At 42.4% G+C, this 26,846-nt stretch overlaps 1 pseudogene; it reads right to left on the reverse strand.

Moving 5' to 3' along the window:
• Nucleotides 1-2,562: 2,562 nt before the first annotated feature.
• The window catches only part of LOC102400202, a 31,435-nt pseudogene continuing 7,151 nt past the window's right edge, over nucleotides 2,563-26,846 (reverse strand).

The raw sequence follows: 26,846 nt of genomic DNA on the forward strand, positions 1-26,846 counted from the left end.
TCCCCTTTGCTGCATATTGAAAAGCAGAGACATTACTTTGCCAACAAAGGTCCATCTAGTCAAGGCTATGGTTTTTCCAGTGGTCATGTATGGATGTGAGAGTTGGACTGTGAAGAAAGCTGATTGCTGAAGAATTGATGCTTTTGAACTGTGGTGTTGGAGAAGACTCTTGAGAGTCCCTTGGACTGCAAGGAGGTCCAACCAGTCCATTCTGAAGGAGATCAGCCCTGGGATTTCTTTGGAAGGAATGATGCTGAAGCTGAAACGCCAATATTTTGGCCACCTCATGTGAAGAGTTGACTTATTGGAAAAGACTCTGATGCTGGGAGGGATTGCGGGCAGGAGGAGAAGGGGACGACAGAGGATGAGATGGCTGGATGGCATCACTGACTCGATGGACATGAGTCTGAGTGAACTCCGGGAGTGAGTGATGGACGGGGAGGCCTGGCGTGCTGCAATTCATGGGGTTGCAAAGAGTCGGACATGACTGAGTGACTGAACTGAACTGAAGGGAAGTAAATATTCATAGGTCTAGCTGGATAGTTGGGAGTGAGGAGCAGCACCTAGGATTATATAGGTTGCTGAATATCAAGCTGGCTAACAAAGTTTGTAAAGTCTACAACGAGGCTGTAATTAAACATAATATGCTTGAGGAAGGGACTTCCCTGGTAGATCAGATAGTAAAGAATTTGCCTGCAATGCAGGAGACCTGGGTTCAATCCCTGGGTTGGGAAGATCCCCTGGAGGAGGGCATGGCAACCCACTCCAGTATTCTTGCCTGGAGAATCCCTGTGGACAGAGGAGCCTGGTGGGCTACAGTCCACGGGGTCACAAAGAGTCAGACACGGCTGGGCAACTAAGCACAGCAAAGCCTGCTTGAAGAAGACAATGTGGTTTCTCTGGGAGAAACTCAGAACAGATTCAGCCGCCCAAGTTCTTTTATAGGATGAATGAGGATATGGTCAATTCATTCATGTGTGCCTACTATGGTAACTTACAGCTTTCCAGAAGCATTCTTAAAATGAGAAGTGACAAAACCAGAGACTACTTTATACTGAGCTATGTGGTGTTGGAGGCCCCTGCAGCCACTGCTCTAGGGAAGATGCAAAGGCTGGTATCAGAAGTTTCTTCAAGGTCTACATCCTCCAAGGAAGTGGGGAGCAAAGTCCCATGGGGCTACAAAGAGAAAACTATTGGGGAGTAATGGAAGAGGTCTTCATTTGAGTATAGTTGCTTTACAATGCTGTGTTAGTTTCTACTGTACAGCAAAATGAATCCTATATATATATATATATATATATCCCCTCCCTTTTGGACTTCTTTCTCAGCATCACTAACTGTTAGAGATCTTCACTTTTGCATGAAGCATATTTGATTATTTTTAAAAAGGAGTATAAAACTATTTATTGCCCACTGTTCACCAGTATTTACAATAAAGTAAACAACATACAGTTGAATAACATTCTGATTACTACAAAGTTATTGTTTTTCTTGGCTTCTGCTGAACTAGTAACCCAAAATACTGAGAAAATTGAGACTTCGTGTAAGGAATAGGTTGGGGTGAAGTCTGAAAAAACATGCAGGTCAAGCATAGATTAGAAAAGTTTGTTCACTCATTTATTCCTATAGATCACAAATAGCCAATATCTTAAAATTATCTGATTAGGTTTCCATGAATAAATCTGAGACATCCCATATATTACAACCTTTCCTAAATATAGCACAGGAACTTTAACTTCTTGTAAAACAATGGTTCACCAAAAGGAACCATCAAGTGTCCATTTAACTAAGTTTTGCTTTGCTAATTAAAACATACCAGAATTTTTCTATTTTTTTCATTTGGTTGGGGAGGTTGTTATTAGTGATATAAATTTTCCTTCCAGGGTTTCTGCATATAAAACTGCATTTATGCAGATATGGATGCAGATTCTGATAGGGATGCTTTAAAAAATTACCCAACTTAAATTGCTTAATTTGTCTAATTAATTACAAAATTATTTAATTTGAAAGTTTAAGACTTAAGTATTCAATTTAAGTTGAAGGGATTTCTTACATTACTCAAAATGATGGAATTCCAGAAACATGGGCTTATCCATGGTTATGAAAGGCTGTTGTTTAAATATATTTAGCAAAACAAAAACCACCACAACAAAAAAACCTCCCAAACCATTTACATTTGTATTTTATACAAATACAAAAAACTTAAAATGGTCCTTAGCCATATATGAGTTAAATGCAAATTCTAAATTCTAATTGAATAATGACTATGGAGATTTTCCCCCAACATTTAGAAAAGTTGTTCTCTAACTCTGAGAAAATAATATACCCTGGTATCAAGTTCTTTTCTGCTGAAGGAAGCAACTACAGAAAGCTTTTATTTGTTCTAATTAACCAGTGTTACAGATGGAAAAAAAAAATGTAACTTCCCCAATACTACTTCAAAACGAACATATCAAACGATTTTCATTAGAATGTAGTTATTTCTTCACACTAATAAATCAAAAAACCAAGACCTACATTTTATATACATATATAAATACATATAAGAAATGATGCAAACAATTATTGAGCCTCATCTTCTGGACAAGAATGCCAAGTTGGTCTCTCTTCATAAAAAGCAATTACAATTTGAGGACAGCTCATGTTTGCCTCTTTGGCAGCACCAAGTCCGCCTCATCGGAACCTTTCTGTTTCATGAGGAACAGTAATTCTGCACTGCGGTCTGTGGCACCAATTATTTGTACTGCATCAAGACCTCTGGCAAAACCTCTTGGTTTAGCAGCAGCATCTCTTTTCTTCTTTGATTAGCTATCATCAGATTCACTGTCAGACAAAGATTTTCTTTTTGTTCCATCTTTTTCTTTACCAGCTTTTTGACAATTAAGAAATACTTCCATTAACTCTGGACAATCTAAATTTTCTTCAGGTTTCCAAGTATTGTCTACATCTGTAAATGCCTTTCACTTCAGGAAATACTCCACCTTCCCATTCACTACACAGTTGTCCAGTACTTTTTCTACTCCAAATTCTTCAGGTTCTGCCTCTTCAACTATTTTACTCTTTCCATTTTGTTTCTTTCGCACTTTTTGCAATGTAGTTTTATTGGAGCCATTTTTTGTTGCAGACTTGAAGAGCTATTAGTCACAGCCTCTGAGTTGCCCTGGGTCCCAGGTCTGCAGAGTCTCCTCTGGCCCTGCACACCTCAAGCTCCATTCACATCCGAGGGGGAGGGCATACATTTGATTTTTAAAATAATCTGAAACATACTCCTGTAACCTGTCTGAGCTTCAGTTTCCATAACAATAATTGGAATAACAATACTTACATTTCAGTGTAGCTGTGTGATGCCAAAAACCAAATCCACCTCATAAGACCTAGCAGTGAGGGAACAAATACTGGTTTACTCATTTTATACTTAAATATTGATCACTATCTGCCAGGCACAATTCTAAACACAACAAATTTTCACTCATTTAATCTTTATAAAAACCCTGTGAATACAGATACCATTATTATCTTCATAGTACAGATGAGAAAACGGAAGAACAGAGAGGTTGAGTGACTTGCCAACAGTTGCACAGCTAGCAAACAGGAGCTTCCAGACTTAAATCCAGACAGTCTAGCTTGAGAGTCCACATCCTTATAATGTTACTTAACTATTAGACTAGGTTGGACTTACTGAATTCTCTATCATTAAAACCTTCTAACGACTCATCCAAACAGAAGGAATTTCTACTGTATTTTATTTTCCCCCATTAAATTGAGAAAATGAGTTTGAGCAAACTCGGGGAGATAGTGAAGGACAGGGAAGCCTGGTGTGCTGCAGTCCATGGGCTCACAGAGTCAGCCACGACTTAGCAACTGAATGACAACATTAAATTGAAATCTCTGCAAGCTATTCTGATGTGAGAAGAAAAAGCAGGCAGCATGATTGGAAGCACTGCAGCAAGTTACCTTGCATCTCTGGAATTATTTGCCCAGGCACAATTGCTAACTCAAAGGAGGTGGGGCCCCAGAGTCCCAGAGCCCACTCCATACCCAGGGAGTCTTGCAAAGGAACTTTTCGTCACACATCCCCTTTTGTGTCTGCATGCTGGGTCAAGGAGGTTGACAGAGCTTTCATTTTCTCCAAGGTGATCATTAAAGACATAAATTTTTATTTCTTTCCATTAAATTGTTGATTCTGTTCCATAAAAGCTAAAATGTAGTCTCCAAGGGTAGAACAAAGTAGGCAACTTGCCATGCTTCTGACTTTCTATTTAATTTAGATAGAAAGGGGTTGAGAGATCACAATGCATGATTTAGCCCTAGATATTCCCTGGCACCAGAAACCACCACTTCACAGGAAAGTAATAAAAAGGCAGAATACACCTTGCTCTTTGATACAGAATTATACCTGGTAGAAAAATAAAAAGAATGATTTATAGAGCCAAGTGTCAGGACTAAGCCAGTCCAGTTCAGGCCTAAGAAGGATTTACTTCAACTCAGTCTGTTCTGTCAGGGAGTTGATAATTTAATGAATAAGAACTGTCACTCTTGGGTATGTTCTGCTTCACCGCCTTTCTTACCCAGCTCCCTCCCACCATCCACACCAGCCTGACCCCTACGTACTTGTCTTTCTACTTGGAAATTCCAAACATGGATGGGGCATTGTCCAGCGAAAGCAGATAAAGAATGGCCATAGGGATCCAGTGCCCGCCAGTCACTGACTGGGGCAAGAGAGGGGGGAGGGATTCCGCATTGAGTTTTCTAATTCCGTGTTGGAGCTTTTCAGTCTTCTCCCTCCCACTGCTTCTGGCTGGCTGAGCTGAGCTTTGGCTCTACCAATATGCCTTTCATGCTCTGGGGAGATGCCAGGTAGAAGAAAGAGCTGCCACAATTGTCTAGTCTTCCTTTCCCTAGACTTGTGGTGTTGAAACCTCAGATTTGAAACTCGAAAGAAAAGGAAATCCTTAAATACAAGCAGCCAAGCCCTGAAAATGAGTTTCCTCTCCTTTACTCTCCAATCTGTCTCTGTCTTTTAGAAAGATGGTACTGCTTAGGGGTCACTGCATAGATTCTAGGGCCAGACTGATGTTACTTAACTCTGATGTTAGCTGCCTCATCTGTTTAATGGGGAAAGTAAAAGGACCTACCCCAAAGTGGTGTTGTGAGAGGGTGGAACACAAATCATTTAGAACAATACCTAGCACAAGTCAATTCTATATTAGCTATTATTATGTCATGCAGAAATTAGAGATAAATAAAGAGAGAAGAAAACAGATGTTCTAGACTTTTGGAATTTTAAAGATGAAAAAGACCTCAGAGATCAGCTGGGTTTTGCCACACATTTTTGTTGTTGCTGTTCAATTGCTAAAGAAAGTGAAAATGAAGTTGCTCAGTCGTTTCTGACTCTTTACGACCCCATGGACTGTAGCCTACCAGGCTCCTCCCTCCATGGGATTTTCCAGGCAAGAGTACTGGAGTGGGTTGCCATTTCCTTCTCCAGGGGATCTTCCCAACCGAGGGGTCAAACCCGGGTCTCCTGAATTCCAGGCAGAGGCTTTAACCTCTGAGCCACCAGGGAAGCTGTGTTCAAGTCTTTCCAACCTCGTGGACTGCAGCACACCAGGCTCCTGTGTCCTCCACTATCTCCTGTGTCCTCCACTATCTCCCAGAGTTTGCTCAATCTCATGTCAATTGAGTTGGTGATGCCATCCAACCATCTCAACCTCTGTTGTCCCCTTCTTCTCTTGCCCTCTCAGGGTCTTTTCTAATGAGTCAGCTCTTTGCATCAGGTGGCCAAAGTGTTGGAGCTTCAGCTTCGCATCAGTCCTTCCAATGAACATTCAGGGTTGATTTCCTTCAGGATTGACTGGTTTGATCTCCTTACAGTCCAAGGGACTCTCAAGAGTCTTCTCCAGCACCACAATTCAAAAGCATCAATTCTCCGATGCTCAGCCTTCTTTATAGTCCAGCTCTCACATCTGTACAAGACTACTGGAAAAATCAGTAGTGAAAGAAGAGAGTGAAAAAGCCACCCATTTAACAGATGAAGAAACTGAGACCCAGATTGATGACACTCTGGATTCCCATGTTGAAACTCTTTCTATAACGTTACATCCAATTAATTTTGTTCCAGAAATTGTCTAATTTTGCCTTATTTGTGCTTTCAGGCAGCAAATAGTTACTGAGCACTTAATAAAGGATTGTCATAAGAAGCGTGGCCAAGAGGGGCTACCCCTCGCCCAAGGTCAGGGGCGGCCACCGAGAACACCAGGCTGCATCAGCACAGGAGCTGCCGAGACAAGCTACCCCGCGCCCGAGGTCAGAGCCAGCGGCCGAGACGAGCTACCCAGCGCCCAAGGTCAGGGCTGGCGGCCGAGAGGAACAGCCCCACATCCAAGGAGTGGCAGTGGCGCAGGCACAGAAGGGCCGAGAGGAACTACTCTACCTTCAAGGTCAGGAGGGGCGGCCTTGAGGAGATACCCCTCCTCCAAGGTAAGGAGCAGCGGCTGTGCTTTGCTAGAGCAGCCGTGAAGAGATACCGCACGTCCAAGGTAAGAGAAACCCAAGTAAGACGGTAGATGTTGCGAGGGCATCAGAGGGCAGACACATTGAAGCCATAATCACAGAAAACTAGCCAATCTGATCACATGGACCACAGCCTTGTCTAACTCAATGAAACTAAGCTATGCCGTGTGGGGCCACCCAAGATGGGCAGGTCATGGTGGAGAGGTCTGACAGAATGTGGTCCACTGGAGAAGGGAATGGCAAACCACTTCAGTATTCTTGCCTTGAGAACCCCATGAACAGTATGAAAAGGCAAAAAGATAGGACACTGAAAGGGGAGCTCCCCTGGTCGGTAGGTACCCAATATGCTACTGGAGATCAGTGGAGTAATAACTCCAGAAAGAATGAAGGGCTGGAGCCAAAGCAAAAACAATACCCAGTTGTGGATGTGACTGGTGATAGAAGCAAGGTCTGATGCTGTAAAGAGCAATATTGCATAGGAACCTGGGATGTCAGGTCCATGAATCAAGGCAAATTGGAAGTGGTCAAACAGGAGATGGCAAGAGTGAACGTCGACATTCTAGGAATCAGCAAACTAAAATGGACTGGAATGGGTAGATTTAACTCAGATGACCATTATATCTACTACTGTGGGCAGAAATCCCTTAGAAGAAATGGAGTAGCCATCATGGTCAACAAAAGAGTCCAAAATGCAGTACTTGGATGCAGTCTCAAAAATGACAGAATGATCTCTGTTCATTTCCAAGGTAAACCATTCAATATCACGGTAATCCAAGCCTATGCCCCAGCCAGTAATGCTGAAGAAGCTGAAGTTGAATGATTCTATGAAGACCTACAAGACCTTTTAGAACTAACACCTAAAAATGATGTCCTTTTCATTATAAGGGACTGGAATACGAAAGTACGAAGTCAAGAAACATCTGGAGTTAACAGGCAAATTTGGCCTTGGAGTATGGAATGAAGCAGGGCAAAGGCTAACAGAGTTTTGCGAAGAGAATGCACCGGTCATAGCAAACACCCTCTTCCAACAACATAAGAGAAGACTCTACACATGGACATCACCAGATGGTCAACACCAAAATCGTATTGATTATATTCTTTGCAGCCAAAGATGGAGAACCTCTATACAGTCAGCAAAAACAAGACCGGGACCTGACTGTGGCTCAGACCATGAACTCCTTATTGCCAAATTCAGACTTAAATTGAAGAAAGTAGGGAAAACCACTAGACCATTCAGGCATGACCTAAATCAAATCCCTTATGATTATACAGTGGAAGTGAGAAATAGATTTCAGGAACTACATCTAATAGACTGCCTGATGAACTACGGACGGAGGTTCATGACATTGTACAGGAGACAGGGATCAAGACCATCCCCATGGAAAAGAAATGCAAAAAAGAAAAATGGCTGTCTGGGGAGGCCTTACAAATAGCTGTGAAAAGAAGAGAAGTGAAAAGCAAAGGAGAAAAGGAAAGATATAAGCATCTGAATGCAGAGTTCCAAAGAATAGCAAGGAGAGATAAGAAAGCCTTCCTCAGCGATCAATGTAAAGAAATAGAGGAAAACAACAGAATGGGAAAGACTAGAGATCTCTTCAAGAAAATTAGAGATACCAAGGGAACATTTCATGCAAGGATGGGCTTGATAAAGGACAGACATGGTATGGACCTAACAGAAGCAGAAGATATTAAGAAGAGGTGGCAAGAATACACAGAAGAACTGTACAAAAAAGATCTTCATGACCCAGATAATCAGGATGGTGTGATCACTCACCTAGAGCCAGACATCCTGGAATGTGAAGTCAAGTGGGCCTTAGAAAGCATCACTACGAACAAAGCTAGTGGAGGTGATGGAATTCCAGTTGAGCTATTTCAAATCCTAAACAATGATGCTGTGAAAGTGCTGCACTCAATATGCTAGCAAATTTGGAAAACTCAGCAGTGGCCACAGGACTGGAAAAGGTCAGTTTTCATTCCAGTCCCAAAGAAAGGCAATGCCAAAGAATGCTCAAACTACCACACAATTGTACTCATCTCACATGCGAGTAAAGTAATGCTCAAAATTCTCCAAGCCAGGCTTCAGCAGTACATGAATGGCGAACTTCCAGATGTTCAAGCTGGTTTTAGAAAAGGCAGAGGAACCAGAGATCAAATTGCCAACATACGCTGGATCATCGAAAAAGCAAGAGAGTTCCAGGAAAACATCTATTTCTGCTTTATTGACTATGCCAAAGCCTTTGACTGTGTGGATCACCATAAACTGTGGAAAATTCTGAAGGACATGGGAATACCAGACCACCTGACCTGCCTCTTGAGAAACCTATATGCAGGTCAGGAAGCAACAGTTAGAACTGGACATGGAACAACAGACTGCTTCCAAATAGGAAAAGGAGTACATCAAGGCTGTATATCGTCACCCTGCTTATTTAACTTATATGCAGAGTACATCATGAGAAACACTGGGCTGGAAGAAGCATAAGCTGGAATCAAGATTGCTGGCAGAAATATCAATAACCTCAGATATGCAGATGACATCACCCTTATGGCAGAAAGTGAAGAGGATCTAAAAAGCCTCTTGATGAAGGTGAAAGAGGAGAGTGAAAAAGTTGGCTTAAAGCTCAACATTCAGAAAACTAAGATCATGGCATCTGGTCCCATCACTTCATGGCAAATAGATGGGGGAAACAGTGGAAATAGTGTCAGACTTGATTTTTGGAGGGGCTCCAAAATCACTGCAGATGTTGACTGCAGCCATGAAATTAAAAGACGCTTACTCCTTGGATGGAGAAGGCAATGGCACCCCACTCCAGTACTCTTGCCTGGAAAATCCCACGGATAGAGGAGCCTGGAAGCCTGCAGTCCATAGTGTCGCTGAGGGTCGGACATGACTGAGTGACTTCTCTTTCACTTCTCACTTTCATGCATTGGAGGAGGAAATGGCAACCCACTCCAGTGCTCTTGCCTGGAGAATCCCAGGGACGAACGAGCCTGCTGGGCTGCCGTCTATGGGGTCGCGCAGAGTCGGACACGACTGAAGTGACTTAGCAGTACTCCTTGGAAGGAAAGTTATGACCAACCTAGATAGCATATTGAAAAGCAGAGATATTACTTTGCCAACAAAGGTCCATCTAGTCAAGGCTATGGTTTTTCCAGTGGTCATGTATGAATGTGCGAGTTGGATTGTGAAGAAAGCTGAGCACCAAAGAATTGATGCTTTTGAACTGTGATGTTGGAGAAGACTCTTGAGAGTCCCTTGGACTGCAAGGAGGTCCAACCAGTCCATTCTGAAGGAGATCAGTCCTGGGTGTTCATTTGAAGGACTGATGCTGAAGCTGAAACTCCAGTACTTTGGCCACCTCATGCGAAGAGCTGACTCATTGGAAAAGACCCTGATGCTGGGAGGGATTGGGGGCAGGAGGAGAAGGGAACGACAGGTGATGAGATGGCTGGATGGCATCACTGACTCGATGCACATGAGTTTGGGTGAACTCCAGGAGTTGATGATGGACAGGGAGGCCTGGCATGCTGCAATTCATGGGATCGCAAACAGTCGGACACGACTGAGCGACTGAACTGAACTGTCATAATGCACAACTCCAGGAAATTGTGTGATATGTCAGCTCTAAATCTAGATGGTGAGGTACTGTAGCTACCATGAACCCCAGCTCCTGGTGTTCATACCATTGTTTGACTCCCTCCTCTCAATGTTGGCAGGACCTGTGCCTGCTTCTAGCTAATAGGATACAGCAAAGGTGACAGAATGTGTGATTTATGGATACATGATTACTGATTATCAGTAATCAAGATCCTAATGCCTGCCTTGCCAAAACTAATGCTCCCCTCTGCTGACTCCGAAAAAGAAAGCTGCCATCTTCTGAGCTGCCTTATGGAGAAGGAGCTGAGGATCATCTCCTGGCTGACAATCTACAATAAACTGAAAAGAGAAGCTACAAGCCAAAGGAACAGGGAAGGAGAGCTGAAGGAGTATATATTATTGAATGTTCTACTCCCATTTACAGACCCCTTATGAGGTTTAAGGCTGGTTTTTTAGGTTATTAATCCAGCCAGTGCTGTGGTGAGCCATACTAGAGCATGACTCAAAAGCAAAAATCTGCATTACATATTGTATATAAATATACATGTGGTTTTATGTATTTTAAAACTGGCTAATGGCTTTAATGAAAATATTATCAATGAGTTTGCTTCCGTTCAGTCCAGGAAAGTAAAACAACAAATTCTGGTATTGGCATAAATAAAATATTTAAAGTTAAAATAATACTTTTCATTTTGTAAATATTTCTTAACTACTCTGATGTTCTGGAAAAATCATATGTGTAGGAGCTATTCTTCCATACCCTTGATTGTAATTAAACACTAAACAGACATGAAAACATGAATATTGGGGTGCACATTTTTCCTTTTGCCTTAGCCTCCAATATGGCTTAGCATAGTACTCTGAGATCTTGTTTTTACTGAAAATTTTCTTATTTTGCTCACCATGAATTTTTGGCATTAATTGAAATTCTTTAAAATAATCATATTGAAATATTGGTGACCTTGAAAACAGAACAAAACAAGACCAAAAAAACGAACAAACTGAGACGCTTAGTCTGGCAGCCTACAAAGGTCTGAATTCTCTCAGCCACCATATGAGCTTGGAAGCAAATCCTTTCCCAGTCACACCTAAGGTAAAACAGAAAGCCCAGCTGACACCTCGATTCCAGTCCTATGAGACTTCAAGCAAAAGATCCAGCCCAGCTGTACCTAGAATCCTGGTCCACAGAAACTTTGCGATAATACATGTGTGTGTTCCTTTAAGCTGCTATGCTTGTGGTAATGTTGTTATGTGACAACAAATAACTAATATAAATCTAAAGGTGCGTAAGACAATGGTTTCTGATGGAAAGAATTTTACAATCAAGTGGGAAGACAAAAAGCTACCTATATGACAGTGTGGGCAGGGACATAAGGCATTAGGGTATAAGAAAAAACAAGGCAGTTTGGTATTGTGGAAGTGTTAGTCACTCAGTTGTGTCCAACTCTCTGCGACCCCATGGACTATAGCCCACCAGGCTTCTCTGTCCATAGAATTCTCCAGGCAAGAATATAGGAGTGGGTTGGTATTTCCTTCTCCAAGAGTGAAGAGGGGGCAGATACAGCAGGAAGTGAAGCACCAGGAAATATAGATGTGTGGGTTGTGGCCGTGAGCTTTGGCATCAGGAAGATCTGGGTTCAATTTCCAACTCTACCAAGGTCTTGTGACATTGGACAAGAAAGTTAAGGATTCTATGGCTCAGTCTTCCCATCTGTAAAATTACAGTATAATCATACTTCTTAGGGCTTGAAATTGAAACCAAGTGAAGCCTAAAATTAAATGATGCTCATAAAGCATATAGTACACTACTGTCACATAATATGTGCTCAATAAATATGTGAGCTATTGGGAGGGGTCAAAACGTGGTGATCCTGGTAAGACATGGCAAGAAACTTCATCCTATAGGCAATCAGGATTTAAGGATGTGTGTTGGCAAGTTTGTGATATAAAAACATTTATTTGGGGCAGTTTCAAGGAAAGATTCAAAGGGGATGAGACTGATGACAGGTAGATCAGTTAGGAAACTGTTGTAGTGATCTGGGAGAATGCTGAAAAATAGCTGGAGCTGGTAGGATGGACATCATAAATGGTTAAGCGGGTGCATATGCTCTTCTTGATTGGCACAACAATGACGACAATAAACCGTGACATAAACATAACCTTTCTGCTCCCTGCATGTGCTGTGCTTAGTCATTCAGTCCTGTCTGACTCTGCGACCCCATGAACTGTAGCCCGCCAGGCTCCTCTGTCCATGGGGGTTCTCCGGGCAAGAATACTGGAGTGGGTTACCATGCCCTCCTCCAGGGGATCTTCCCAACCCAGGGACTGAACCCAGATCTCCCACATTGCAGGCAGATTCTTTACCATCTGAGTCACCAGGGAAGCCCAAGAATACTGGAGTGGGTAGCCCATCCCTTCTCCAGGGGATCTTCCTGACCCAGGAATTGAACTGGGGTCTCCTGCATTGCAGGCAGATCCTTTACCAGCTGAGCTACCAGGGAAGCCCCTGTACATAGACAGTAAGGCCACTTGGTCACTTCATGCCAGTCTCCCAGTCCTTTCTGTAATCTAGTGAGAGACATATCACCTTGGCTGTTTCCTGATGTGCAATTTCAAAAAAGTATTTCAAGGTACTCACTTGTCCATAAGAGGACTCAGACTTGCTTTCTTCAGAGTTCTAGAGCAATTATTCATTTATGAAAATGAAAAAAAAATGCAACCCGAGGTAAATGACTCGTTATGGCTCTAGAGTCAGGGATAAGTTACTGTACTCACAGCTTGCTCAGATCTTCAGGCCAAGAATCCTAGTAGTGAAGGTACGAGTCCCCTTGTCCTAGATTGTTCAGTAAACAAAGCTTCATCTCCCACAGGGCCCCTGACAGGGCTGCAGATTGGTGTTTCTTCACCCATCAAGGCTGGAGCTTTGTGACAGCCTCACTCGTTAGCACACAGCTGCAGATGGAGTCTAACACTGCAACAGGATAAAAAATTGCCAAGCTTGTCAAATTTTTCTTCTGTAGACTTTCTGTCCACTGTCGTCTCTATTGCCTCCTCTTTCCTTATCGCCACCCTTGCTCTGAGCATCCCTTCTATCAATCTTAAATTCAACATTTTCATGCTATTCTCAATCTTGGTACTAGGGGAAAAGATGCTATAGTTAAATCAACTCACATTAAGCTTCTCCCCATGTGAAAAGCAGCTAAATATAAGGCCCCAAATGTGATTATAAGAGTAGCAGGGACTTCCCTGACTGTCCAGGGGCTATAGACTCCACACTTCCACTGCAGGGGACTCTGGTTCCATCCCTGATTGGGGAACTAAGAGCCCACGTGTCTCCAGGCCAAAAAGAATAAAAAAAGAGCAGCAGACCTCCAGAGAAGGTTGAATCTCATTCCCAACAGGTTTGAGGTGCTGAGGTTGGGGCTGTGAATGAGAAGTGGGACCCTAAAACTTGGACTGATGAGTCTGGGATCATGCATACAAAAATCTTGGCTCCTCAGATTCTTCTGAACCCTCTAGGCTTGCAAAATATCCCACTCCTCCCTGTGAAAAGCTAGTGCTTGCCTCTTGCTTGCAGACAATTAAGAGACTTCTGTCTTATAAGGCAGTATGCATTACTGAAACTGCCTTCTAATACCCAAATTAAAATTAAAATTAAATTAAAATTCTCGGGATGAATGGCAGAGATCAGTGTCACTCCTAGATACCTAAATGATGTAGGAGTGGCTGTTCCATCAAATCCCTATTTAATTCAGCAGACTGGACACTACAAAAACTAGACAGAGCCTTAAGAATGACAGTAGACTCCTGCACACCCAATCAAGTAATACTTGCTGTGCTGTGCCAGACATAGTATCCTTTCTTCTTCTTCTTCTTCTTCTTTTTTTTTTTGCCATGCTGTGCAGGATCTTAGTTCTCCTACCAGGGTTGGAACCTGTGCCCCCTTCATTGGGAGCACAGAGTCATAACCACTGGACCTCCAGGGAAATCCCCATAGTATCTTTTCTAGAATAACTTAACACAGCTGCATGTTCATGGGCTTCCTTGCTGGCTCAGATGGTAAAGAATCTGCCTGCAGTGCAGGAGACCCAAGTTTGATCCCTTGGTGGGGAAGATCCCCTGGGGAAGGGAATGGAAACCCACTCCAATATTTTTGTCTGGAGAATCTCATGGACAGAGGAGCTTGGTGGGCTATAGTCCATGGGGTCTCAAAGAGTCAGACACGACTGAGCAACTAATACTTTCATGTTCATGGTGTGTGGTTACTGAAATCTGGACAATGTGTTTTTTTCCATCCTATAAGGAAAGATTATCAGACACAGATCATGTTTAAATGAAACTGACAAGACAATAGAATGCATTTATGATTTTGCCCCAAGGTGAAACTTATAAAGTTTCCAGTCCTCTGTCTTAATAGGGTCCAAAGGGATGTGGACATTTCTTAGAACATCACATTGGTTTGCAGTAATGATGACATCATATTAATTGAACCTGATAAGGAAGAAGTAGCAAGTGCATTGGGAGCCTTGGTAGGATACCTGTACACAGAGCATAAGAGAAAAACCCAATGAAGACTCAAAGAACATGCCACTTCAGCAAAGTTTTTAGATGTTTAGTGGATTGTGGCAGACCAAGGTATATCCTCTAAAGTAAAGGACAAATTATGCCTGCCTCTAAAAAGGAAGCACAACACTTGGGCAGTCTGTCTCCCTTCAGAGGATACAATGGTGTTAGTTCAGTGGTAATTTCCTTCCTTTCCAAGGTTCCTTTAAGCTTCCTAAGTTTAAGGGAGAGAAAAGGAAAGAGGATAAGACTGGTAAAGGAAAAGGGAGAAAGAGAGTGGGGAAGGGAGAGGATGCTCCTCTCCCTCAGCAAGCTCAGTGGAGATGGTAGAGGGAAAGAGAAAGGAGAGAAAAGGAGAGATGAGGGGAAAAAGAAAGAGAAAGAATGAAAGGAGATAAACCAAAATAAACAAGAAAAATGGAGGAAGAAAAATTACATGGGCAGAGAAAAAGAAAAGAGAAAAATTTTTAAAGGAGAAGGGGAAAACTTTGAAGGAAAGTTGAGGAAGCACAGAGAAGCTATTTGTGGTGTCCTAAATTGAGGGGCACGATACTTTGGAGTAAAGGAATATAATTATTTCCAATCATTTTAAGGAACTAATATCGTGGTGAGAAAAAACATGAAGACTTTATCTGCACTTAACAATTTTTGTTTGTTTGTTTTGGTCATGCTACGTGGCTGGTAGGATCTTAGTTTCCAGACCAGGAATTAAACCCATGGCCTCTAAAGAGGAAGCTTGGAGTCCTAACCACTGGACCACCAGGGAAGACCCTAACAATTATTTTTTTAAGCACATTTTCCCTGAGATGTGGGTCCAAACCACTTTCAGGCAAATAATTGAAAAGCAGGAACATAACAAACCTCTAGAACAAAACAAAGAACCAAAAGGTGTGGAGAGTGATATGCAGAGCTGCTTCAGTGCACACTAGCAGAGAAGAGTGAAATGAAACCCCAGTTTTGTAATCCCTGATGCTGTTCATGGTGTCAGGCTTCCCTGGTGACTCAGTGGTAAAGAATCCGCCTCAATGGAGGAGAAGCAGATTCAATCCCGGGGTCGGGCAGATCCCCAGGAGAAGGAAATGACTACCCACTCCAGTGTTCTTGCCTGGGAAATCCCATGGACAGAGGAGCCTGGGGGGCTACAGTCCACGGAGTCATGAAGAGTTGGACACAACTTACTGACTGAACAACTGCATTCATGGTGTCATGTGTCACCATTGGATATCAGAACAGTTTGGTCAGATTTGGAGTATTTCTATGCACATCTTTTGCCTGAATTTTCTGAAAGCCAGGTCTTCAGAAGGCACAAGGAGGAGTTGTCAGTCCAGCCACACCTGACCCAGGGACAGGGGGACAGAGTACAAACTCCTTAAGGGGCTACCCCCATCACTCACAGGATCAGACACATTGAGAAGAGCCATAATCTGCGGTTCCTGCTAACACACTGTGGGAGCTTTTGAAATAAAATGGGCACTACAACTCACATAAAAACAAACTTCATAATGTAGCTCTATTTTTATTTTTCATAGTTTTAAAAATTGTAATTGTAGCAATAACCATGTAACAGAAAATTTACCATCTTAACCATTTGAAGAGTACAATTGGGTAGTGTTAAATATATTCATGATGCTGTACAACACATCTCTGGAACTTTTCATCTTGGAAAACTGAAAATCAATACCCATTACCCAGCTCCCCATTTCCCCTTTCCTTCAGCCCCTGGAAACCACCATTCTGCAATCTGTCTCTAAGAGCTTGATTACTTTATATACCTCATACAGATGGAATGGTACAATATTTGCGTCTTTTTTTTTTTTTTTTTGGTGACTGGCTTATTTCACTTAGCACATTGTCCTTAAGTTTATATTGTAATGTGTGACAGGATTTCCTCCTTTTTAAGGCTAATATTTAATTTTATGCAAATACCACATTTTCTTTATCCATTCATCCACTGGTGGGCGTTTGAATTGCTTTACCTCTTGGCCATCGTGAATAATACTGCAATGAACATGGGTGTGCAAATATCTCTTTGAAATCCTACTTCCTTTGGGACATATACCCAAAAGTGGCATTGTTGGATCAGACATTGTTGTTCTTACTCAGTCATGTCTGACGCTGTGTGACCCCATGGACTGCAGCACACCAGGCTCACCAGTCCTTCAGTATCTCCCAGAGTTTGCTCAAATTCAAGTCCATCGAGTTGGTGATGCATCTAATCCTCTGCTGCCCCTTTCTCCTTTTGCCTCCAATCTTTCCCAGCATAAGGGTCTTTTCCAGTGAGTTGGCTGTCACAACAGGTGGCCAAAGTACTGGAGCTTCAACTTCAGCATCAGTCCTTCCAATGAATATTCAGGGTTGATTTCCTTTAGGATTGACTGGTTTGATCTCCTTGCTGTCCAAGAGACTCTCAAGAGTCTTCTCCAGCACTAGAGTTCAAACATCAGCTCTTCGGTGCTCAGTCTTCTTTATGGTCCAACTCTTACATCCATATATGACTATTTGAAAAACCATAGCTTTGACTACCCAGACCTTTGTCGGCAAAGTGATGCCTGTTTTTTTTTTTTTTTAATATTGTCTTGGTTTGTCATAGCCTTCCTTCCAAAGAGCAAGCATCTTTCAATTTCATGGCTGTCGTCATCGTCCACAGTGTTTTTGAAGCCCAAGAAAATAAAATCTGTCATTGCTTCCACTTTTTCCCCTTGTGTTTTTCCAAGAAATGATGGGACCAGATGCTAACATCTTAGTTTTTTGAATGTTGGGTTTTAAGCCCGCTTTTTCAGTCTCCTCTTTCACCCTCATTAAGAGTCTCTTTAGTTCCTCTTCTCTTTCTGATCCACTTTAGAGTGGGATCATATGGAAATTCTAATTCTAATTTTAATTTTTTGAGGAAACTTCCTACTCTTTTCCATAGTAGCTGCAACATTTTACATTCCCACCAACAGTCATAGCCTCACTCTAATAACCCCAAACAACCACTGGGGAAAGCTGCAGAGATAGCCAGAGATAATTAAGGCCTCAATTCATATACAGAGTTTCACTGAAAGGTTACTCTTTTAGGGGAACAGTGACTCATCAAATCAACAACATACAAAATAACAAGCAAGAGGTCACCTGGAAGTTATACAACCATTAGTACTTTTGATTGATTCCATTTCTGTGGGCAAGGACACTGAGAATGGAAAGAGCCACAAAAAACAAGACATTTTAATAAAAGCCCATTACAGGGGCCTTCTGCTGAATGGAAATTCTCATTTAGGGGATGCTCTGTATGCTTTGGAGAACAAGAAATCCATATCTGCTTTAGAAACCATTGGCATATTTTACATGCATTTCTCGACTGCCTGCCAGCCAGGTATGTTGTTCACAGTATTTCTATCCCATTGCTGTCAGAGACAGATTCCAGACAGAACTGGTACTCTGGCTATATTGCTGCTGCTGCTTCAGATCCTTAAATATTACGAGTCATGGATTTGGCCTCACATCTTGGTATTTTCTCTGCAGGCTTCCAAAACCCACAGAGAATGGCAAACGACTCTCGGAAGCCAACCCTCTGCTATTTTGCAGGGTGTCACACACTGAAAACTCAACATTTCCAGCAGTCAACTGAAGCCACATGGACAGCTGCGATAAACTATAAGTAAAATCTCTCTGAGCCAACTCCCTGCCCCAAGTGACTTCCCTCTCCTAAAGGGAGGAGGAATAAATCAGCTTGGATTACATCGTAAGACTGCCTACAATGTGGGGACTCGCTGGAAATTCAGGCTCAGGCAGCAGTGTAGCCCTGAAGGAAGACAGGGAGACAGAGGAGACAGAGACAGACGGTCAGGAACAGAGAGAAAAAGAACACCTCTGATTTGGAAAGTCTTTAAGAAGAAAGCCATCCAATCCTTCAAAGACTCTTGGAAGTCAGGTAAGGATATGCTGGTCCTGCTTGGGGACCAGTGCACACTGCCCATTGTCCCTCTTTTCTTCAGCGTTTGTCATTATTGTGACTCTTTACCTGGTTTCTATGAATAAATTACTGGAGTAATTTGTATCAAGAACATACAAAATGCCAAGGAGGAACTCACCTGATATTAGCATTTTGCTTTCATTCCATTTCTTTCTATTCCTTCCCCAGCACAGGTATTGCCTGAATACAATGAATCTCATTAAGGCCTGCTGGGACCAAGTGACACCATGGTCCACTGGTCCCACATTGTCACATCACCCTCTATTAAAATGAAATAGTGACTGTCATAACAAATTTGAAGGGCAGGCATGCTCTATATTAGCAGTTTATGGGTTCCATACCTATAGATGTCAGTGATTATTTCCACCAGGTTTGCTGGGTTCCAATAACCCCAGAAAGTAGTGCCAAAGGCAACTTTGGTTTCCCTTTCTTTTCCAGCTGGTAATTCTCTACTATGGCTGCACTATTTTCCTGTTGAGAACTTTTTTTTAGCATGTATTTATTTAACTTTTTATTTTATATTGGAATATAGTTGATTAACAATGTGTTAATTTCAGATGTACAACAAAGTGATTCAGTTAGACATATAGATGTATCTGTACTTTTTCTGTTAAGAAATCTTGGCTTGGGAATCCCCACCCAGCGAACTGCAAAACTCCTTTAAGAAGGTGTTTTCCCATGTAATATTTTGTTTTGTTTTGTTTAAAGGAAGAATATTTAGTAAGGGCAGATATTTATTATTTCAAATACTTGGCTTCTACTTGTCATCTTCTTTAATGAGCAAATATCATATACATGCATGACTTGTTTGCCTTATAGAAGAAGAGGTCTTCCTAGAGATTGTTTCTTTCTATTTATTTATTTGGCTATGCTGGGTCTTAGTTGTGGCATAAGGCACACAGCACACAGGATATTTAGTTGTGGTACGCAAACTCTTAGTTCGGGCATTTGGGATCCAGTTTCCCCACCAGGGATGAAACGTGGGCCCCTGCACTGGAAGCACAGAGTCTTAGCCAGTGGACCACTAGAAAAGTCCCTAGATGTTTCCAGATCCTCATTTTACAGACAAGGAAACCAAAGCCCAAAAGGTATTGGACACTTATTTTACACTAAGCTGGAATAGCAACTCAGGGCTTCTCATTTCCAGGTCAACAGCTATACTGACCTAGAACAGAAAGGGAGGGGAGACTGACTGAGAGAGAGAGAGAGAGAGAGAGAGAGGTTGACTGTCAATGTCTCAGGCCTTACTATTGGAGGTAAAGGGAGAAGGGTGAAATGTCAAGTTCAAGAGTGAAAATCACTTCTCTAAATCTTTTCATGGAGAAAAGCCTGAGGCTCTGGCAGCCCCAGTCCTCTTGTACTGGGAGTGTCTAGGACACAGAGGAGTGTACACTGGTGGAGGGAAGGGAGGTGGGTAAGGACACGAGGAAAGGGAAAGTGAGAGAGAGAAATTTGAAAGAGCAATGTTTTGGTTCTTTTTATTAAAATAGGCTGTGTAGGAGTGGAAAATGGTTGTTCCAGCAGTGGGAGCTTGGAAGCAGAACAGCCAGAGCCGGGGGAGGGAGGCTAGCAGTCTCAATGTGCCAGGGAGCTTCGGGCGGGGAGGGAGTTGAAAGGATGCTTTTCCGTGGCTGATTCATGTCAATGTATGGCAAAACCCTCCACAATATTGTAAAGTAATTAGCCTCCAATTAAAATAAATTAATTAATTTTTTTAAAAAAAGAAAAGTTGGTTTTGTAGACTACTGACTCTCATCCCATCCTCAGGGTCCTCTGAATAGCCAGCCCCCTGGCAGGCAAAGAGACATAGCCTGGCTCCAAACAGCCCCACAATTATGTTCGTCACGGTTCTATTTTATTGTGCCAGTGTCATATCCATGGCACTGTTCGTGCACTAACTCATTTTATCCTCACAACCACCCCATTAAGTAAGTTTTATTATTACTGCATTTAAAAAATGCAAAATCAGAAGCTCAGAGACTTGAAGAAAGCTTCCCGAGGGCACACAGCTAGTCATGGCCAACGCGGGAGACAACGCAGGTCTATTTCATCCTGAGGCCAGTGGATTTTGGCTACCTCAATTTACTATTTCTCAAACATTAAAATGTAACTTCAGTGATTGTTTCCCAAGTTTTTTCCCCTCTTTTTGGCCATGCCGCCTGGCACGTAGGAATCTTAGTTCCCCTACCAGGGACTGAACTCGTACTCCCTGCAGTGGAAGCAAGGAGTCCTAATCACTGGACCACCAAGGAAATCCTCTCATGCTTTTTTTTTTAATTAAGAAGTGTATTAATAGGTTTTAGAAAGATGTTCGACAAAACAGAGGCAGGTCAGTATAGAGGTTGACCTGGAAATGAGAAGAGCTGGGTTTTTGTTCCAGCTTAGTATAAGGAAATAAGTGCCCTTGGGTTTCCTTGTCTGTAAAATGAGGGGCTGAAGGCCACATCTTTAGAAAGCCCTCTGAGGCAAATGAGTTACAATTATTTTAGTGGTGGGAGAACAGAAACAACTAAAAAGAAAAAACCCAAACACCAAGTATTAGTATTAGCTGAGTGTGAACACCAATCTTAATCATTGACAAGGTTCATTATGGCGATATATCTTTCACCATCTTTCAAATTATCATGCATTGTAATTTTCCTGTCTCCAATTGTCTTCTTGCATTGCTGACACTGAATTTTTGTTGCCAGCTACACATAAACATTTTTCTGAATCTGAGGGAAATCTGCTCATTTTGTTTTTTCCACTCTGCGATCTGTGTTAGACTTTGGACCCAAACTGTCAATGGCTAATTTACTGTAGTAATGTCTATGTTAAATGTCTTCCAACTTTCTGTTGGGAATGCAATGATGTCAGTTCTGGATTCTGAATTGTAGCTTTTTTCCTAATTTTTTAAAAACAGTATTGTCTATCACTGCTTTATAACAGCCATTATTGAGCTCTAGTGAATATCCCACAAAATTCATCCATTTAAAGTGAGTATTTCAGTGTTTTCTTTAGCATATTACCAAATTGTGAAATAATCCTCACTAATGTTAGGACCAGAGAGGGCAATGGCACCCCACTCCAGTACTCTTGCCTGGAAAATCCCATGGACAGAGGAGCCTGGTGGGCTGCAGTCCATGGGGTCGCTAAGAGTTGGACACGACTGAGCGACTTCACTTTCACTTTTCACTTTCATGCATTGGAGAAGGAAATGGCAACCCACTCCAGTGTTCTTGCCTGGAGAATCCCAGGGACGGGGGAGCCTGGTGGGCTGCCGTCTATGGGGTCGCACAGAGTCGGACACGACTGAAGTGACTTAGCAGCAGCAGCAGCAATGTTAGGACCTATCCATCACCCTCAAAACAAAACTTTTGCCTATTAACAATCACTCCCCTTTTCTCTCTCCACCCAGGCCCTGGCACCACTAGTCTGCTTTTACAATTCGAATATTTGTCTACACTGGAAATTTCACATAATTGAACCATACAAAATATGTTCTTTTCTGACTGGCTTCTTTCACTAGGCATAATGTTTTCAATATTCATTCATATTATAACATATGTCAGTATTTCATTCTTTTTTATGGCCAAATAATAATCCACTGAGGCATATACCACATTTTGATTATCCATCCATCAGCTGATGGACATTTAGGTTACTTCCATTTGTCTGGCTATTAGGAATAATGCTGTTGTAAAATCTTTGTATACAAGTTGTGTGCTTTATTTTCAGATCGCTTCTTCTCCAACACCACAGTTCAAAAGCCACAATTCTTTGGCGATCAGCTTTCTTCACAGTCCAACTCTCACATCCATACATGACCATTGGAAAAACCATAGCCTTGACTAGATGGACCTTAGTTGGCAAAGTAATGTCTCTGCTTTTCAATATGCTATCTAGTTTGGTCATAACTTTCCTTCCAAGAAGTAAGCATCTTTTAATTTCATGGCTGGAATCACCATCTGCAAGTCAGGGGCAGAGACCGAGAGTGCCAGGCTGCATCGGCACAGGAGAGGCCGAGAGGAGCTACCCCACAACCGAGGTCAGTGGCGGCGGCCGAGATCAGCTACCACACACCAGAGGTCAGGACGGCGGTCAAGACGAGCTACTCCACGTTCAAGGTCAGGAGGGGTGGCCGTGAGGAGATACCCCTCGTCCAAGGCAAGGAGCAGCAGCTGCACTTTCCTGGAGCAGCCGTGAAGAGATACCCCACGTCCAAGGTAAGAGAAACCCAAGTAAGACGGTAGGTGTTGTGAGAGGGCATCAGAGGGCAGACACACTGAAACCATACTCACAGAAAACTAGTCAATCTAATCACACTAGGACCACAGCCTTGTCTAACTCAATGAAACTAAGCCATGCCATGTGGGGCCACCCAAGACAGGAGGGTCATGGTGGAGAGGTCTGACAGAATGTGGTCCACTGGAGAAGGGAATGGCAAACCACTTCAGTATTCTTGCCTTGAGAACCCCATGAACAGTATGAAAAGGCAAAAAGATAGGATACTGAAAGGGGAACTCCCCTGGTCAGTAGGTACCCAATATGCTACTGGAGATCAGTGGAGTAATAACTCCAGAAAGAATGAAGGGCTGGAGCCAAAGCAAAACAATACCCAGTTGTGGATGTGACTGGTGATAGAGGCAAGGTCCAATGCTGTAAAGAGCAATATTGCATAGGAACCTGGGATGTCAGGTCCATGAATCAAGGCAAATTGGAAGTGGTCAAACAGGAGATGGCAAGAGTGAACGTCGACATTCTAGGAATCAGCAAACTAAAATGGACTGGAATGGGTTAATTTTAACTCAGATGACCATCATATCTACTACTGAGGGCAGGAATCCCTCAGAAGAAATGGAGTAGCCATCATGGTCAACAAAAGAGTCCGAAATGCAGTACTTGGATGCAGTCTCAAAAACGACAGAATGATCTCTATTCATTGCCAAGGTAAACCATTCAATATCACGGTAATCCAAGCCTATGCCCCAACCAGTAACACTGAAGAAGCTGAAGTTGAATGATTCTATGAAGACCTACAAGACCTTTTAGAACTAACACCCAAAAATGATGTCCTTTTCATTATAATGGACTGGAATTCAAAAGTAGCAAGTCAAGAAACATCTGGAGTAACAGGCAAATTTGGCCTTGGAGTATGGAATGAAGCAGGGCAAAAGCTAATAGAGTTTTGCCAAGAGAACGCACTGGTCATAGCAAACACCCTCTTCCAACAACACAAGAGAAGACTCTACACATGGACATCACCAGATGGTCAATACCGAAATCAGATTGATTATATTCTTTGCAGCCAAAGATGGAGAAGCTCTATACAGTCAGCAAAAATAAGACTAGGAGCTGACTGTGGCTCAGATCATGAACTCCTTATTGCCAAATTCAGACTTAAATTGAAGAAAGTGGGGAAAACCACTAGACCATTCAGGTATGACCTAAATCAAATCCCTTATGATTATACAGTGGAAGTGAGAAAAAGATTTAAGGGACTACATCTAATAGAGTGCCTGATGAACTATATGGACGGAGGTTCGTGACATTGTACAGGAGACAGGGATCAAGACCATCCCCATGGAAAAGAAATGCAAAAAAGCAAAATGGCTGTCTGGGGAGGCCTTACAAATAGCTGTGAAAAGAAGAGAAGCGAAAAGCAAAGGAGAAAAGGAAAGATATAAGCATCTGAATGCAGAGTTCCAAAGAATAGCAAGGAGAGATAAGAAAGCCTTCCTCAGTGATCAATGTAAAGAAATAGAGGAAAACAACAGAATGGGAAAGACTAGAGATCTCTTCAAGAAAACTAGAGATACCAAGGGAACATTTCATGCAAGGATGGGCTTGATAAAGGACAGACATGGTATGGACCTAACAGAAGCAGAAGATATTAAGAAGAGGTGGCAAGAATACACAGAAGAACTGTACAAAAAAAGAGCTTCACGACCAAGATAATCACGATGGTGAGATCACTCACCTAGAGCCAGACATCCTGGAATGTGAAGTCAAGTGGGCCTTAGAAAGCATCACTATGAACAAAGCTAGTGGAGGTGATGGAATTCCAGTTGAGCTATCTCAAATCCTGAAAGATGATGCTGTGAAAGTGCTGCACTCAATATGCCAGCAAATTTGGAAAACTCAGCAGTGGCCACAGGACTGGAAAAGGTCAGTTTTCATTCCACCTCCAAAGAAAGGCAATGCCAAAGAATGCTCAAACTACCACACAATTGCACTCATCTCACACACTAGTAAAGTAATGCTGAAAATTCTCCAAGCCAGGCTTCAGCAGTACATGAACCGTGAACTTCCAGATGTTCAACCTGGTTTTAGAAAAGGCAGAGCAACCAGAGATCAAATTGCCAACATCTGCTGGATCATCAAAAGAGCAAGAGAGTTCCAGGAAAACATCTATTTCTGCTTTATTGACTATGACAAAGCCTTTGACTGTGTGGATCACAATAAACTGTGGAAAATTCTGAAAGAGATGGGAATACCAGACCACCTGACCTGCCTCTTGAGAAACCTATATGCAGGTCAGGAAGCAACAGTTAGAATTGGATATGGAACAACAGACTGGCTCCAAATAGGGAAAAGAGTACATCAAGGCTGTATATTGTCACCCTGCTTATTTAACTTATATGCAGAGTACATCATGTGAAATGCTGGGCTGGATGAAGCACAAGCTGGAATCAAGATTGCCAGGAGAAATATCAATAACCTCAGATATGCAGATGACACCACCCTTATGGCAGAAAGTGAAGAGGATCTAAATAGCCTCTTGATGAAAGTGAAAGAAGAGCGTGAAAAGGTTGGCTTAAAACTCAACATTCAGAAAACTAAGATCATGGCATCTGGTCCCATCACTTCATGGCAAATAGATGGGGAAACAGTGTCCGACTTCATTTTTGGGGGCTCCAAAATCACTGCAGATGGTGACTGCAGCCGTGAAATTAAAAGATGCTTACTCCTTGGAGAAAAGTTATGAGCAACTTACACAGCATATTAAAAAGCAAAGGTCCATCTAGTCAAGGCTATGGTTTTTCCAGTATTCATGTATGAATGTGAGAGTTGAACCATAAAGAAAGCTGAGCATCAAAGAATTGATGCTTTTGAACTGTGGTGTTGGAGAAGACTCTTGAGAGTCCCTTGGACTGCAAGGAGATCCTACCAGTCCATCCTAAGGAAATCAGTCCTGAATATTCATTGGAAGGACTGATGCTGAAGCTGAAACTCCAATACTCTGGCCACCTGATGTGAAGAGCTGACTCATTTGAAAAGACCCTGATACTGGGAAAGACTGAAGGCGAGAAGAGAAGTGGATGACAGAGGATGAAATGGTTCGATGGCATCACCAACTCAATGGACGTGAGTTTGGGTGAACTCTGGGAGTTGGTGATGGACAGGGAGGCCTGGTGTGCTGCAGTCCATGGGGTCGCAAAGAGTTGGACATGACTGAGCAACTGAACTGAGGTAGTTTATTTCCACGGGTTGGCTATTTGCAAACAATGCTGCAATAGAGGGGCTGGCACTTCTTGCAGCTGATGTCCTACAAGACATCACCTTGTCCCCAATGCGTATTATAGGATTATAGCTGTACTTCTGGTCTCTACCTTGCTATATGTTAATAGCATTCCCCCAACTGTAAAAAACAAACTGTATGTGTTGTTGTTGTTTAGTCACTAGGCTGTGTCTGACTCTTTTGCTTCCCCATGGACTGTAACCTGCCAGGCTCCTCTGTCCATGGGATTTCCCAGGCAAGTATATTGGTTTGGGTTGCAATTTCCTTCTCCAGTGGATCTTCCCAACTCTGGGATCAAACCACGTTTTCGGCCTTGGCAAGTGAGTGTGTGTTTTTTTGTTTGTTTTTTTGTTTGTTTGTTTGTTTTTTACCACTGAGCCACCAGGGAAGCCCAAAAATCTGTGTTTGTTCAGTTGCTAAGTCTTTGTGGCCCCATGAACCGCAGCACACCAGGCTTCCCTGTGTTTCACCATCCCCTGGAGTTTGCTTAAATTCATATCCATTGAGTCAGTGATGCCATCCAACCATCTCATCCCTTTTCTTCTCCCACCTTCAATGTTTCCCAGCATAACAGTCTTTTCCAATGAGTTGACTCTCTGCATCAGGTGGCCAAAGTATTAAAGCTTCAACTTCAGCATGAGTCCTTCTAGTGAATATTCAGGGTTCATTTCCTTTTGGATTAGATATTGTCAAAATCCTTAGGGAGCAAAATCGGCCTAGGT

Source organism: Bubalus bubalis, chromosome X (assembly GCF_019923935.1).
Source record: "Bubalus bubalis isolate 160015118507 breed Murrah chromosome X, NDDB_SH_1, whole genome shotgun sequence".
NCBI lineage: Eukaryota > Metazoa > Chordata > Mammalia > Artiodactyla > Bovidae > Bubalus > Bubalus bubalis.